This window comes from Cebus imitator, unplaced genomic scaffold (assembly GCF_001604975.1).
Source record: "Cebus imitator isolate Cc_AM_T3 unplaced genomic scaffold, Cebus_imitator-1.0 Scaffold335, whole genome shotgun sequence".
Classification (NCBI taxonomy): Eukaryota; Metazoa; Chordata; class Mammalia; order Primates; family Cebidae; genus Cebus; species Cebus imitator.
In genome coordinates, this window is record NW_016107650.1 from 2,082,094 (window position 1) to 2,099,146 (window position 17,053).

Below are 17,053 nucleotides of genomic sequence, written 5' to 3' on the forward strand. Positions count from 1 at the left end.
GCACAGTCACTGTAACTGTGACAAGTCCTTGTGTTGACAAGTGGCACGCAGCTGTCCAAGATGGCCACAACCACACCTAGGGATGCTTTTTCTCCACTCTCGAGTGAGTGTTCACTTGCTTCAGAGAATCGCCTGCAGTCAAACAGAAGCTGCCTTGGCCAGGAGGCTTCCTTCTTGCATTAATAGCTTGTAGTCAGCAACAGATTGGCCTAAAAGGAAAAATGTTATCCCTTTGCCTCAAGGTGGGACTAACTGGTGCAGTGTGTGACCAGAGTTCCGCACTCTGCATCCGTTTGCTCCAGGGTGGGATCAGGCTGCGTCTTGCAATCGTTTTCATCCGCATCTTGGGCCACATCTTGCTTTATTTTCCCCTCTACCCTGTCCTGCTTCTTCTCTGCTTTTATGAACCATCCCTCAATAAATCGTAGAAGAACCCCCATCTCAGGTTTCGCATCTAGGGGACCCAACCTAAGACAGGGGTATCAGAATAGCTCAAGCTTTGGAAATAGATTTTCAGGATGCAATTCGGGGAATGGATAACTTGGTGGCCTGACAGCAATGGATGTCTCATCACTGGAGGTAAACGGAGTTTTGAAAGTCTCTGGCAGGTTGTAGCAGTGTGATTGCTAAGATTTTCATCTGTGGCAAACTGGGACAGTTTATAGGTAGAAAAGGGTGCACTAGCTAGTGCAATGCCTGTGGAGTTTGGAGTGTAAACTGAAAAGGGACGGAGGAAGAGCTCTGTCGATTAGAGGTTTATTTTGCTAAGGTTGAGGACGTGCCTGGAAATAGAAACAAAAGTTACTGTAGGATCTGTGACCAGTGCTTTTTCCATAAAGGATTTTGGAAATTTCAGTATTTAAGGGGAAAGAGCAAGCAAGGGGGAAAAAAAGGGAGGGTAAGCATTAAGATTACAGTCTTATGAGCCTTTGAGTAGCACTCAGTGAATCAACATTTTATGTGCAATTAAAAAGGGAGTAGGGGAAAAAGTCAATTAGGCATTGGTTTTACAGTAAACCTATATTTTACATTATATAAGATAAAGTAAGCATGTGAAATTACAGCTGTCTGTTTGGGAACAAAAGGAAAGCGGGTTTGTTTGTTTGTTTGTTTGTTTTGGTGTGACTCAAGCTTAACTTTCCCTTTGGCATAGTGAATTTGGGGTCCTGAGATTTATTTTTCTTTCACAGGAGGTATGTGGAGAAATAGTAACTGTAAGGCAGATTATGGAATTACATTGCTTTCACTAAGCGCACTTTAAGAATTGAAAAAGAAATGACAGGCACAGATACATACTAATCAACAATTCAATGCCAAGTGTGAAATTCAGAGGACTTCATTGGTAACACTTAAAAGAATACTTCTCCAGGCTGGGCGCGGTGGCTGACGCCTGTAATCCCAGCACTTTGGGAGGCCGAGGTGGGTGGATCACGAGGTCAGGAGCTCTAGACCAGCCTGGCCAGTCAACATGGTGAAACCCCATCTCTACTAAAAATACAAAAATTAGCTAGGCATGGTGGCAGGTGCCTGTAATCCCAGCTACTCAGGAGGCTGAGGCAGGAGCATTCCCTGAACCCGAGAGGCGGAGATTGTAGTGAGCTGAGATTGTGCCATTGCACTCCAGCCTGGGCAACAGAGTGAGACTCCATCGTGCAAACAAACAAACAAAAAGCATATTCAAAACCACATAGAGCTGAAGATTGGAACTAGGAATTCTCAGCCTAGGTAAGTCTAGATAAGTTGCCTAGGTCAGTTTCAAGTCCTTTATGGGGAAGGATTAGAACCCCAGGACTTGGTGTGGGACAGTCAGGGTGGTTGCATTTGAGAACTTGGAACCTCCTCCCCTTTCCTCTAAACGTTTTGTATATGTGGAAATGACCCACTCTCCTTTGTTGGAAGGTAGAGACCCCTCATTACCTGAAGTCTACGTGGAGGCTTCAAATGGGAGCAGAGCCCACTTACTAGACAATGCTTACTCTCCTGCAAGAAGCAGGGTGGCATGCCTAAAGCTAGTTCTGAGGGTGTTGGATCAACTGGGGAAGAATATGTAACTGGATAAGGAAGAGTTTGTAAATTTGGGGCCGTGCCCTGGTGACATAAGACAACCTCCCAGCAAGGGTCCTGGAAGACAGATCTCAGGTGCTGCTGGGATGGCTCTTGGAAGATTGCCAAAAGCACAGGTCCTAAATAAATGAAGTAGATGCCAGACTGTGATGGCGGACTATGGAGGAAGGGGTCAAAAGGCACATTGATATGAGCATGTGAGAATGAGTCTCCTACGTAAAACAGGGACGTGTTAGGAGAGCTTGCAGGCACAGCATTGCAAGGTGATCGGTGTGCTGGTGAACACCAGCATGTTAGAGGGTCTCAGTAGTGGCTGTACTTTGTAGGCCAGGGTAGAAAGTAGGAGATGTCATTGGAAAGCTGGTTCTCTAGCAGCAATAAAGATAACGGGGCGTCCCAGAACACAACCATCAGAAGCAAGGTGGGAATTATATTATGGACGGCAGTATTGGAATGACAGCCAGAAGGCCGTGACTTGCAGGCTCTGTAAACACAATCAACTGGATATGGTGTTTCAAAGGTAAGATGTATGGGCAGGTGTCAAGGGTGTGCTTAATGTCTGTTATCCAGTGGAGTAAAGAATGGTTAACCAGGTCGGGCGCAGTGGCTCACGCCTGTAATCCCAGCACTTTGCAAGGCCGAGGTGGGTGGATCAGGAGTTCAAGACTGGCCGGGATAGTGAAACCCCGTCTCTACAAAAAATACGAAAATTAGCCTGGCGTGGTGTTGCGCACCTGTAATCCCAGCACTTTGCAAGGCCGAGGTGGGTGGATCACAAGATCGGGAGTTCAAGAGCAGCCTGGCCAACATAGTGAAACCCCATCTCTACAAAAAATACAAAAATTAGCCTGGTGTGGTGGTGTGCACCTGTAATCTCAGCTACTCAGGAGGCTGAGGCAGGGAATCACTTGAACATGGGCGGTGGAGGTTGCAGTGAGCCGAGGTCATGCCACTGCACTCCAGCCTGGGTGACAGAGTGAGACTCTATCTCAAAAAAAAAAAAAAGAGAACAGTTAGGAAGAAAGCATAGGTCAGCTGATCCAATAAACAGTGAAAATCCTTTGCCTGGGTTTCATCCTGAGCTTTTTTTTTAGTCAGAACCCATCAAGTGAAGAAGCTGGGTCCCCATGAGGAGGACTCAGACATACCCTGGCATGGGCAGTTTGGTAATTCCCCAAGTCCTTCCCCAAAGGGCCCTACAAGCCAATTCCTTGGATAATTTGTGCACTGACAAAAGAGAAATGTACAGCTTTTCTGAGCACTGTTGGATTCTTGAAGACCCAAAGTAACACCCGGTCTCCTCTGTTACAGTAGGACATACAAGAATCAGATAGTAAATGGAGTCCTCACCAAAGTCTGTAGCACAGTGGGTCCTGTGCATTCACAGACCCAATGAGTGGTCATATTTTTTCAGTCCCAAATGTATAATCACAATCACTATTCTTAGGTGTTGACAGAATCTTCACATATTAGTCCCTATGAACTATAGGTTTCCTTTTTTTTTGTAATCTTAAGCTATCTTCTGCTGAAAGGACCTACGAATCATAGAGTGAGAGGTATTATAGTAGAAAAGGCCAAGTAAAAGTCCCTCCCAGGCCAGTAAAATAAAATACCACATATTGAGGGAATGGGAGGTATTAGTGCTATCCTCAAATATTTAAAGGATCCTCAAATATTTAAAGGTAGCAGTCCGGTTACATTGCTGTGTAATTTACTAGTCTGGCTACAGCAAAAACGGAATGGATCATGGTGATAATAATGTACTACCATTATTTAACAAAGTACTAGCCTCAAACACAAGAGCTTGTGTCAGATGCAGGATCTTTATTAGAAAAGACGAACACAGCCGCTGTTCATTTTATGTTATGTGGCTATTGATCTGGCATAGGCGTTCTCAATTCCTATCAGGAAGCAGCATCAGAAGCAGTTTGCGTTTCAGTGAGCCAGACAAATACATTCATGATCTGGCTAAAGGGCTATTGTTTTTTTCTTTGGATGTCACTATGACTGTGACAGTGCTTTTTGAGTAGTGTTAGAACAGACATAACTTTTTTCATTCTCTTAGTTTCAACCTTTCTGAGCCATTATGATAGTATCTCTTGTAAATGGCAAATAACTGGATTTTAAAAATCGAATCTATGAATCATTGTCTTTTATATAGAAAGTTCAATTCATATGTATTTTGATTTCATTCTACTTTATTTTGCTGTTTCTATGTATTTTTCATGGTTTTTTCTCCTAATTCTGGAAATTTCTCAGATATTATCATTTCAAGTATTACCTCCATCCCATTTCCATTTTTACCTCCTTCAACTCTTTTTAAATACTTTGAGGATATTTAGTTCTTTTTCCAAGTTTCAGTCTTTCTTTTACATTTTTATTCGTTTATATCTTTATTTTAGGTTATGGGTAATTATTTCAGATCTTTCTTCAGTTCCCTAAATCTTTCCTTAGCTGCATCCAAGCTGCTGTTTTTTTTTTTTCTTTCTTTCGATTTTTAAGATTAATGACTACAGTTTTCATTTTTCAAAGCTCTATTTGGTTCTCTCAAATTTGGTTTTCTTTTTGTCTGTTTAGAAATCTTGTTTTTTCATTACATTTTCTATTCCTTTTACAATTTTAATAATTTTGAGAATATTTAAATTTAAATATTCAGTTACAAATACCCACAATTTTACAAATTAATTTTGTTTCCTTGGGTGCCTGTTTTCCCATCTGTTGCGTCTGCTGAGCTGCTCTCCTGAGGTTCTTTTGTTTGTATGGCCTGTACATTTTCACTGTGAGCTCGTCTTTGGATTCTTTGCTTGCATGAGACCATTTATACTCTGGGTTGTAGAAGTCTTTCTGGAGAGGTTTCACATTTCCTTTTGCCAATGTCCTAGAGTTTCATGGTTCTTAAACCAATATTATGTCTATTCTTTTGATTTTGGAGTCCTAAAGTACTTGGGTAGTGTATGTTTGAGAAATGCATGGTGTAGAATCGGATTTTGACTTTTTACAGTTTTTTTTTTTTTTTTTTAAACTACCAAGAGGCTATGGTGGATAGCAAGAAGTCTTGTTTCCATGCTATTTCTAGGAGCCTAGGAGAGTATGCTGTTTCTAATTCCCCATTCCTAAAGTGGCTGTTGCATAAGAGAACCTATTTTAGGGAAAGGTCTCATTTTCTTTTTTGTCCCCTTTTTAAAAAACCTGCATTAAGGTATTTATTAAAAACCCACAACTAACATTACATTTGATGGTGAGAGTGTGTTTTAGTCCTCAGATTAGACACAGCATACTGTCCTATCACACACAGTTCTTGCTCCTTAGTTCAATGCAAAATATCAAATAACAGCCAGAAATAATGACAAAGAGTAAAGGGCAACGCACGAAAGTGATGATTCACATGAAACTGTGCTCCATGAGAAACTTTACCTACTTAAAAATCGATGCCAACTCTTTATTAGCAAAGAAACAAACTTTTCTACACCTAAATTGCGAAGTTTTTGCTGTAGTAACAGATGGAATATATAAAATGGGTGAGGATATTGATAATTTACCTCTTGAATTTACCACAGTAGTGGCTGAATCTTACTCCTTGTTTATTTTAACACATAACTATAACATTTCAGTGGTTTAACAAAATAGACATTTATATAAATATAAACAAGAGTTCACATAAAGTTAAGGTGTAAGGCAAGGGATGGGAATTGTATTGCCACACCATTATTTAGGGAAGCAGGCTGCTGGGGCAACGGTACTTCACTCACGGCTCCCAGGTTGCCCAGCCTCTGGGCATCCAGCTGGAAATAGGTAAAAGAGGGAAACCAGAATCACAGGGGAGCTTCTCAAGGCCAGGTGGGGGTGAGGTGTACAGTTATTTCTGCCCATATACGGTTGGCCAGACCTCAGCCACAGACTCCAGCTAGAGGAAAGAGGGACTGGAAAAGCTGACACCTTCCCAAATCTTTTTTTTCTTTCCCTGAAACAGAGTCTCGCTCTGTTGCCCAGGCTGGAGTGCAGTGGCGTGATCTCAGCTCACTGCAACATCTACCTCCCGGTTCAAGCGATTCTCCTACCTCAACCTCCTGAGTAGCTGGGATTATAGACATGCATCACCAAACCCAGGTAATTTTTGTGTTATTAATAGAGACAGAGTTTCTCCATATTGGCCAGGTTGGTCTTGAACTCCTGGCCTCATGTGGTCTGCCTGCCTCAGCCTCCCAAAGTATTGGAATTACAGGCGTGAGCCACTACACCCAGCCCCCAAATCTACTTAATGAAAGAGGAGCTGACATCTTTAGAGGAGACTGAGCCATCTGTCACTACAATTTCATATCAATTGGATATTAACAAGTTCAACATTTTCCTGTCTAACGGTGGGTGATCAATATTTGTTGAAATGGGTGACATGGATTTAAATAACTATCCTATAGGATAGAAAGTGCTAAAGGGGCATTAGAGAAATAAAGATGAAGACATTCAGTGAAGGAGAGGATAATTTCCACTTCCATTTGAGAAATCAGCAAAGACTGTGGAAGAAGTAGCATTTGAACTGAGACTAGGTATGTGGGTAGGATTTGGACATGGCACCTCTAATTAAGCATTAGGCAGCTCTGTTCTAAGAACACTCAAGAATACATGCCATCACCAGACAATGGTGAGTTTGACTCTTTTTTTTTTTGAGATGGAATGTTGCTCTTTACCCAGGCTGGAGTGCAGTGGCACAATCTTGGCTCACTGCAGCCTCCGCCTCCCAGGTTCAAGCAGTTCTCCTGCCTCAGCCTCCCGAGCAGCTGGGACTACAGGTGTCCGCCACCATGTCCGGCTAATGTTTGTATTTTTAGTAGAGGTGGGGTTTCACCATGTTGGCCAGGCTGGTCTTGAACTCCTGACCTCAGGTGAGCCACATGTCTTGGCCTCCCAAAGTGCTGGGATGACAGGCATGAGCCACCAGGCCTGGCTGAGCTTGACTTTTTGTGAGTGTCCCCGAGTCAGAATCCCTCATGCACAGACCACCCTGACCTTGCCAGCTCCTGCTACCTCCTAGACTATCTTCCTCTTCCATCCGGGTCCCGCCCTGTCTCTAGTGCTTAAGTACACAGGCAGCATCAGGCAGACTTGGGTTTAGTTTTGGATTTGAAACTTACTGTGTGACTTAGGCAATTTTTCCAACCTCTCTGAGCTGCACTTTCCTCCTTTATGTAAAAGACAAATAATAATAATATACTACTTGGTTCACCTGTGAGGATTTAAGGCCGAGTGTATGCACGGCACTCAGCATGCAGGGAGCACTCAGCAGCTGTGAGATGTTATAATTATTAGCTTGAATTGTTTTTACTTGGTTTTTGGCATCTCCTTTAGAAACTCCTGGCAACCTTCCCTGGCTTCTTTCTGCTTCTCTGCTGCCCACTTTTGAGCCAGAACAGATTATTTCTTGGTTCTTTTTCATTATTAACAAAAATATGGCCCAGAGCTCTATTTTCAGTCTTGCTGTACTTAGATTACCTTGACCTGCTAGGTTCATGGCTTTTTTTTTTTTTTTTTTTAAACTAAAGCTGCTGATTAATTTTTAGGATGTCCCTTAGAAAGAGAAGGAGATGGTATTGGCACTGATGGTGGCGTGTGTGTGTTTCTCAGTAGGATGGAGCAAACCCATTCTGCCTGCTGTGTCATCATCTTGGCATTAGCTTTGGTAACCTTCATAGCGCTGAACACAAAAACTGTTTACTTATATGTAGAATTTGGAGAATTCGTCTTCGTGGCTACCTTAGAGCCCTAACTATGGTTGATCCCATCCCATGCAGCCCACCTAGAATAGCCGCGGATAATGTGAATGGTACACTGGAAAGTTTCTATTACGTGCATGTGGTCATCCGTGAAGTGGTGAAGGTGTTAGGCTTCTGGTAAAATACTAGTGGGCATCCAGGTACCTGTTTAGGCATCACACTTGTGTGATGATCTGTACATGGTTTTCATCATCAATAAAATGTTTATTGGGCCTTCTGCCGTGTAGAGCGTCATGCCTCAGCTGCTGGAGAGTAACCCAGGCCTAATGCAGGCTCTATATCCTGGCTTTGCTGTTCCTTGCGCAAGGGACTCTGACACAAAGAGGGGGTCACCACCGGAAAGCCACCCGTTCTCCGCCAGCTGCAGTGTCACGTTCTTCTGCATTTGCATTCCTGACAGGCCATCTCTGGGTAGAAAATAAAATTTTGATGATGGCTTGGGTTATTCAGATGAGGAAGTGCAATTTTGCCCTTCATTTCTCAGAGTGAAACTGAGTCCACTGAGATTACTTTGAGGTCCATGCTGGTTGTATCCAGTTTCCGAGGATATCCTAGGAAAGGTGTCTGGTTGCTTGCCTTGGAAATTGCTTTCCTTTCTGTGGCTGGAGACCATCATCTTCAAACTAATTTCCTGTTTGGTGCTCAGTATTTGAAAGCAGGAAATTGTATTAGCAAATAGGAAGCTTGAAATGATGGTGGAAATGCATTTGGAAATTTGGCTGCTAGGGAAATCGTTTTTCCCTCCCTCAGTTTATTAAAAAAAACCTAGATCTTATTTGGCATCTTCTTCCCTCATTCTTATTTCTATCATTAGCCATTAGCAGAAGACCATTACTAAGTATGAGTCTCTGCTTGGCACTGTGTGTGAGTGGTTGAATCCCTGCACACTAGGAGACTTGTAACAAAAACAAGAAGAACAACAGCTGGCTGCAAGAGCAGCAAATAGTTCAAGAACAAAAATATCAGTGTTAGTGTGATTCTCTAACTACTTCATGCATCCTCTTCTAAAGCCCTTATGTGTATTTTTTAAAAAAAATTTCACTAGAGCCCTATGAGGAAGGTAATATTACTTCCTTTTTTTAAAAAAAATTTTACTTTAAATTCTGGGGTACATGTGCAGATCATGCAGGATTGTTACAATGATATACACGTGCCGTGGCGGCTTGCTGCCTCCATCCCCCCTGTCACCTACATTAGGTATTTCTCCCAATGTTATCCCTCCCCAATCTCCCCATCCCCTGCTATCCCTCCCCTAACCCCACACCCCGCAACAGACCCCAGTGTGTGATGTTCCCCTCCCTGTGTCCATGTGTTCTCATTGTTCAACACCCGCTTAATGAGAGAGAACATGCGGTACTTCCATTTTATTGATGAAGTGTGTAATACATGGAGTAAATAATTTGCTTCAAGTCTCACAACTAGTAAATTGCGAAGTCTAGATTCACCCCTTCTCTGTTCATATTATTAACCGCTATGTTCTATAGCTTCTAATTTAACCAGGAAACACCAGAGAGAGTATGCAAAAATAAAAGTATGTATTTATGATTACACTGTAAGGTAGGCACATTTTACAGGTTGGGAGTGAGAAAGCAATTTGGGGAATTTCTGTCGTCTTCCATAAAAGCACGCCTCCTCAGAGGAGACTATACATTTGCAACTTAAAGAGTTAGGGTGAGGCAGGTGTGGTTATGACTGAGATTGTTTTGGAAATAGAAACAGTGCAGTGAGCCAAATGGGAAATGTGGTGGATGAACATGAGGTTGATGTGCTCAAGCCGTCAGTCTACAGGAAGCAAGACATTAAATGCATCACAGAGACACAGCTCCTTGGACCTGGATTGCCCAGCCCCTTCAGCCGGCTCCACATGGAAGGAGGAAGCAGGCTCTCGGGCCAGCCTGGTTCGGCCTCACCATGACCCATCAGCAGCCTTTTGAATGTCAGCTGAAGCAGGTGAGTCTACACCAGCCACCCACGTTTGTTGAAGCTTTTGATCTTTAATGTTAGAGCAACATGATCCAGTAACATCGATTCAGGTCTAGGAAGTTCATAAAGTCAGACTCTATTCTGGATCTTTTCTGGGATAAATAGCTGGCTAGAAGTCGCTGTCATTCTGAAAGGCTGAAAATAACTAACACAACATTTTAATGGTTAATCTTTCTCATTGAACTACGTGGAAAGACATGAAACATCACACTTTAGCTATTCACTAGCCTTAATTAAACTTGATGTTGAAAAGGTCAGTGCCCTGTCTGGTGAGTTCCAAGTCACTTCAGATCCCACAGTAGGGGTGACGGTAGAGGTGAAAGCAAATGTGTGCATTGGCAAATGGGAACCTTATGCCTCTACTGAAGCCTTAATCAGGTGTGTTTCAAATGGGCCTTGCCCCAGATAGTAACACTGAGCATTTATTAAGTGCTAGTTCTGTGTAAGTCATTGCTTCGGTTGCTTTAGCTGTGCTAACTCAATCCTTAACAGCAACCCAGTAGGTACAAATTTTTAATCATTCTTAATAGATGAGGAAACCGAGGCCCAGACAGTTGTAGTGATTTGGCCAATGCTCTCCCTTTGTAAGTCTCCAAAATGATAGAGCCAAAGCTTGAATGCATGGCATCTGACTCTGGAGCTTGCATGCTTAACCATTAGGCTCTCCTGCCTCCCTCAGTCAGAGTTGAGCTGTGCTTACATAGTTAGAAACGCACACATCGGCCGGGAATGGTGGCTCATGCCTGTAATCCCAGCACTTTGGGAGGTTGAGGCGGGCGGATCACCTGAGGTCAGGGGTTCAAGACCAGCCTGACCAGTATGGTGAAACCCCATCACTACTAAAAATACAAAAATTAGCCAGGAGTGCTGGTGGGGTCCTGTAATCCCAGCTGCTCAGGAGACTAACACAGGAGAATTGTTTGATCCTGGGAGGTGGAGGTTGCAGTGAGCAGAGATTGTGCCACTGCACTCCAGCCTGGGTAACAGAGTGAGACTCTGTCTCAAAAAAAAAAAAAAAAAAAAAGCAGATATCTCTGGTGGGAGATTGACACCTTCCAGGAATCCAAGTGAATGCATTTTAAGATAGGTCAAAGCATGCAGGCACTCACATGCTGCATGACACATATGATTCTTTCCAGTAGCCTATGGATTGGTGCAGGTCACCAGGAGGTCTGTTTGCTGAGGACAATTATTGCAGTTCCTTCAGACACCTCAATTCAGCAGACAGTCATTGAGTGTCTGTGAATTAGATACTGTGCTAGGTGTTGTGAAGAAATATGAGTAAGACATGGTACCAACCTTCAAGGAGCTTGCGGATTACAGATTTGTTCTTATAAAATTTATGGGAAGACAATAGCATTCTGGACCAATCTTTTATTAGCTCAGCACTGTAGTTTAGCGGAATCTTACTTCTATTGCCTGCAATGGTTTAGAGTGAATTCCCATGTAGTAGTTTTATTGCATATATATCTTTTATCATCTATACTTTGTGATATATGATATATGTTGCTTAGTTTTTTGCATCCTTGGTAAAAGTGCAGAGCCCTGTGCTAGAAGATGTGTGGAATCTGGGACATGTTAAACAGAGATGAGTTGCAGCTACTTTCTCATTCTTTGTGACAGAATCTGCTCACAGGGAGGGAAGTCTTTGAGTCAGGCTACCTGGGTTTAAATGCTAGTTGAATCCTTTTCTGGCTGCATGACACCTTGGGTGACTCACTTCCTCTCTCTGAGCCTAGATTTCCTTATCTTTAAAATGGAGAAAGTGATTGTAGTCATCCTCAGAATTCTTTCAAGGATAAATTATATTAAATGCAAAATGCATAATGATATTTGTCACGTCGCTTGGCAAAGAGGAAGCCCTCAACACATCTTAGCTCTTTCAGTTATTCTCGCCGCATGGCTCCATTTCTGAGTTCTGTTTCGTCACGCAGTACTCTGAAGAGGCTGACTGGTGACATGCAGACTGTGGGCTCTGCCACCTCCCCTTTCGTCCTAGAACAGATCGAAAATTGGCTTAGGGGCAAGATATAGCATAACATTTGTTAGAGGGTCCATTCTGACAAAAGCCCGGCATTTCTTGTTGACGGTTTCCATCTCTCAGAAGGCAAAGGAAACGATTCCTCTGATTCTGAAGTTGGTGATGTTGTAGAGACTGGGACTTGGAGAGAAAGCTAACACAACTTAAGGGTAGGGGCACAGAACAGGGACCCTCCTCTGTCCCCTCTGCATTCATTTCCGATTCATTCCCTGCTGTGCTCCGCATACCAGCTGCTCTCAGCTGCTGTCTTCAGTCCTTGAGTTTCCCTCATTACCTCTGGTCTGATCTTGGTCTTCTGTAGAAAACCTCACCCTCTGCGACTACTCAGACTACTCCGTCAGCATGGTCCTGCCGCACAGCTCTGGGAGGTGTTATTTACATTGTAAGTACTGCAAATGGTGCCTCCTGGAGGCGTGAGGCTTGGTGACAGAGGTTATTGGCCTTGCCATCTCTACACACTCTCCCCGGGGCTCATGGGCTGCTTCAGCTAGGATGGGCTTCTTAAAATTTTTCAGCGTGCCTCGCTCAGCCTTGGCTCTGTGTATTTGCACATGCTGTTGCCTCTGCCTGGAAAGCTCTTCTCTCTTTCTTCCCATCATCCACTACCCCTGACCTGCAACCTCCTACAACAAAGAACAAATCCCTCGTGAACCCAAGATCACTCTGGTTAACTTCTACTCATATTTCAAGACACAAATTAAATATCACTTCCTTTGAGGCTTTCCCAGAACCTTAAAGTAGAATCAATCCCTTTGCTTTAAGGATTCGTTAATGCTTGTGTCCTCTTTTTTTGCAGCATCTAACACAACAGAAATTAGATTAAAGTCTGTGTAAGAACCACAGGACCAGGGCTGTGACTGGGATGGTCTTGATCTTCATGATGTGACTAAAAATCATCCTCCCTTACCCCTGGCTTCCCCCAGCCCCTCAGAGGCAATCTCTTTTAACACTTCCTGTTTGAAATTCTTCCAGTGGCTTCCTCTATAACTTTCAATACTATATTTCCTATTTCTTGATTTCTTAATGGAGATAATAATGATAGGCTTTTATTTGAGACAGGGTCTGGCTTATTGTTCAGGCTGGAGTGCAGTGGTGCAGCCTTGGCTCACTGCAGCCTCCACCTGGCTCAAGCGATCCTCCAGCTTCAGCCTCCAGAGTAGGTGGAATCACAGGCGTGCGCCACCACACCTGGCTAATTTTTGCATTTTTTAAAAGTAGAGACAGGATTTTTCCGTGTTGCACAGGCTAAGCTCAAACTCTCGAGCTCAAGTGATCCACCTGCCTCGACCTCCCAAAGTGCTGGAATTACAGGCATGAGCCACTGTGCCTGGCCTGATTTCTTACAATTAAAGATGAGAGGTTAAGTTTATTTTCCCTCTTTCTCATTTTATTCTCTCTCCTCTTTCCATTGTTTGATATGCTTTATTTTTAATTCTTCCATTGAGTTATCTTTATGGCTGTAAATTATAAACTTGTCATTATTTTTTTCTATAAACTTGAGGCAGCTACTACTACAGATTGATTGTTTGTATGCCCCCATAATTCACAAGCTGAGATCTAACACTTGCTGTGTACAGTTAGGAGGTGAGGCCTTTGGAAGGTGACTGGGGCATGAGGGTGGAGCCCTTATGAATGAGATTTGTGCCCTTGCAGGAGGCTAAAGAAACCTGATGTCCCCTCTTCCAACAAGTGAGGACACAGTCGGAAAGCACCATGGATGAAACAGAGGGCAGCCCTCCCCGGACGCTAAATCTGCTCTTGACGTATCTTGGACTTCCAAGCCTCCAGGAACTGTGAGAAACAAATGTCTGTTGTCCATAAGCCACCCAATCTACGGTGTTTTGTTCTAACAGCACATATAGGCTAAGATGGTTAATCATGACTCTTCACTAAAGCAGATGAGACTGTTAGTATCCCTGTCTTTATCTCCTCTTAGTTTTTTTTAATTTTGCTTTTCATATTTTGCTAGCCCTACCTTCCTTTTCATATAATCAGATTTATCACATATATGGAGTTCATTTTACAATGCGTTGAAAGCTACAATGTGTTAGCTTTCTCTCCAAGTCCCAGTCTCTATTACTGTTTTCTGTTATCTTTTTTATAATCGTAATTTAGACTTTTGGCTACAGTTTGATTCTGAAAGTTGAAAACAAGTTAAAGAGCTTGCATTACTTTGACTTTGTAATGATCATCACTGCAAAGTATTGAGGTGACAAGATTCAGGTTTTTTCTGTGTGGGTTCAATAGTTGCAGCTTTTGTTCTACGTAAATAGAATGTGTGTCTAGTGGGAAGGTCAAGTTTCCATTGGCTTCATTTTTCTTATACTCTACCAATTCTTCCCCATCATGTCGCAACCATTATTTCTTTGAGCAATTTATTAAAAAGTTTTCTTCCTGGAGTTTCTGTTGCTCTGCCTTTTCCTTCTTGATAAGAGGAACATGTGTTTTCTATAGACTCAGTTACCTTGATTACTATCTGTATCTTTTGCACAGATCGTTCCTGCTCTTTCCCCAGTCTGACTTTCATCATTTTGGAGGTGGGCTGCTGCTCTTTGGGAGGCTCCTTGGATCTTTTTATCTTTCGTCTCCAAAAATTTCACAAAAACATGCCCGACTGTTCTTTTTAACCATTCAGGTTGCTGAATATTCAGCAGGACTTTTCTTTCTTTCCTTTTTTTGAGATGGAGTCTCTCTTTGTCACCCAGGCTGGAGTGCAGTGGGGTGACAAACTCTGCTCACTGCAGCCTCCACTCCTGGGTCCAAGCGATCCTCCTGCCTCAGCCTCCCGAGCAGTTGGGATTACAGACGCGTGCCACCATACCCGGCTAATTTTTGTATTTTTGTAGAGATGAGGTTTCACCATGTTGGCCAAGCTGGTATTGAACTAACTTCAAGTAATCTGCCCACCTTGGATTCCCAAAGTGCTGGGATTACAATTGTAAGCCACCGTACCCAGTCTTCAGCAGGCATTTTCAATCTGAAGATTTTTTTGTATCCTATAGCTTTGGAAAATTTTTTTCTATTATTTTACTGATAATTTCTTCCCTATTACTGTTTTCTGTTATCTTTTTCTCCTTGATTTGAATTTGTATGTCTTTGCCAATTGTCTCATATTTTTTATTTTTTTAAATGAGGGATTATTTTACTTTCCAGGACGTACTTTCAACTTACTCTTTGAGTTATTTGTTATTTTGAGCTACTTGATGTTCTTTTTCATAGTATTCTATTTTTATCTTACGGCTTTAATTTCTTTTTGAAGACTAATGAGATTGTGTTTAGAGTTCTGTGATTTCTGAAGTACTTACATTTCCCACCAAGTCTATTATTCCCTGTGTATGTCCTCCTTCAAGGTGCTGGTTTTTCACAGACGTCAGATGGCTCAGGTTGTACTTTCGTATTTAAGGATGAAAGACCAGATTGTTTATTCAGGACTGCTGGAAACAATTCACTCTGCTCTTGGACAGGTGGGTTTAGCTGTTCCATCAGTCTCTTGCTGGCGTGAGAAGTATGACCGATAGCTCTGTGTCACAGGCAAGACTCGATGGCTGAAAGATTTTGCTTTTAGATATAGAAGTGGTGAGCTAGTCATCAGACTGGGCTTCTCCCACTAAAATGTTATGTTGAGGGAAGCTTTGCTTTGGGGAACCCATATTCATACTCTTAGCTTAGTCCTCCCTAGAAAATCATTTTTCTTCGTTACACACACACACGCACACACACACACACACAGACACACACACACACGATATGCAAAAACATTAGTGCCCCTACTCATCATCCCTTTATTGTGCCAGCACGTTGCTTAGCTCTGAATAAAAGTGCAGTAATTGTTTTAAGTAGCCATATAATAGTAACACATAGCTGTTACGTATTTGATTCTGAGCGTGTACCACTTATTAAGATATGCTCTCTGTATCCAAGCAGCTAATAGTCAGCCTTTAATGGAAAGACAGATGTGTAAACAAATCACCATCGTTAAGAGAGATAAGTGGGATAGAATGTGTTTGTATGAAGTGCCGAATTTATTGAGGAAGAGACATTAAGTCTGAGCCTCTGTGTGTGTGTGTGTGTGTGTGAGAGAGAGAGAAAGAGAGAGAGAGAGAGAGAGAGACAGAAACAGACAGAAAGAGAGAGAGAGAGAGAGAGAGAGAGACAGCAAGGAGAAGCTGCAGAGAAAAGGTGGCATTTCTGGAGGCAGAAGAACATGGTATAGTGGCTTAACTTGAACAGTCTCTGGAGCCAGGCTGCTTGAATTTAAATCTTCCCTGTGTCAGTTACTGATAACCCTTGGATGAGTTATCCTCTCTGCCTGTTTCCTTTCCCGTAAAATGGGTACGTGATATTAGTCTTGACCTCATAGGTGTTTCTGAAAATTAAATGAATTGATACATATGAAAGGCTTCAATGATGCCTCCCACTCAATACAGGTTAGTTATTGTTATTATTGCTACTATTTCTTGATGTGGCCTCAAATGATGAGTTTATAACCAGGTAATAGGCAGGTGGTTATTCTTGGGAAAATAAGCATTGTGAATGAAGGCATAGGGGCATGAAAGTACAGGCACATTTAGAGACGGGAGTGTGATTGGATATGACTAGAATAAAACCAGAAAGGAGCTGGCCAGATCCCAGGAGGCCGTGGGAGCCCACGAAGAAGCTGCTTACACAGCCTTCTGTCATTGTATTCTTGCTTGAGGTACCGTGCACACAGTAACACTATTAATGAAGTTAGGGAACCTCTGACATATATAATTCCTAAAACCTCTGGACCCTTTTTAATAGGTGGCATTAACTAAATTGGGAACATTAAAAATGTATAGAAATATCTCTCTGAAGAAGGCAAATAGGGAGGTGATAAAATTGAAATAAAGAGCTCACTGGTCACATGTAAGAGGATTAGACTTCAAGGTAACTTTGAATTATGAAATATTATCCAATGTGTGGAAGGTTTAGCAAAGCAGAGTTTGGGAAGACATGAGGTCAGGTTTCCTAGCCATATAGAGCCATTATCAGATGTAGCAGCTCAGCTGTAGGACAGTAGGCATGGGGTCCCTGGAAGTACCGAAGCAGATGCCAATGAGCATTGACAAAGGGGTGGGAAAACATCTGCCTGGGGTGGGCCCATATTATCTAAGGTTTCTTTCTTTTGTCTTTTCTTTTTTTAATTATACTTTAACTTCCGGGGTACATGTGCAGA

The 17,053-nt window shown here is 42.5% G+C and overlaps 1 non-coding gene across 1 annotated transcript; it reads right to left on the reverse strand.

Annotated features, from left to right (window-relative positions):
• Positions 1-104, reverse strand: LOC119467822. The gene has a single exon (XR_005196448.1). It is a non-coding gene; the product is annotated as a small nucleolar RNA SNORD46 (small nucleolar RNA).
• Between the last annotated feature and the right edge of the window lie 16,949 nt (positions 105-17,053).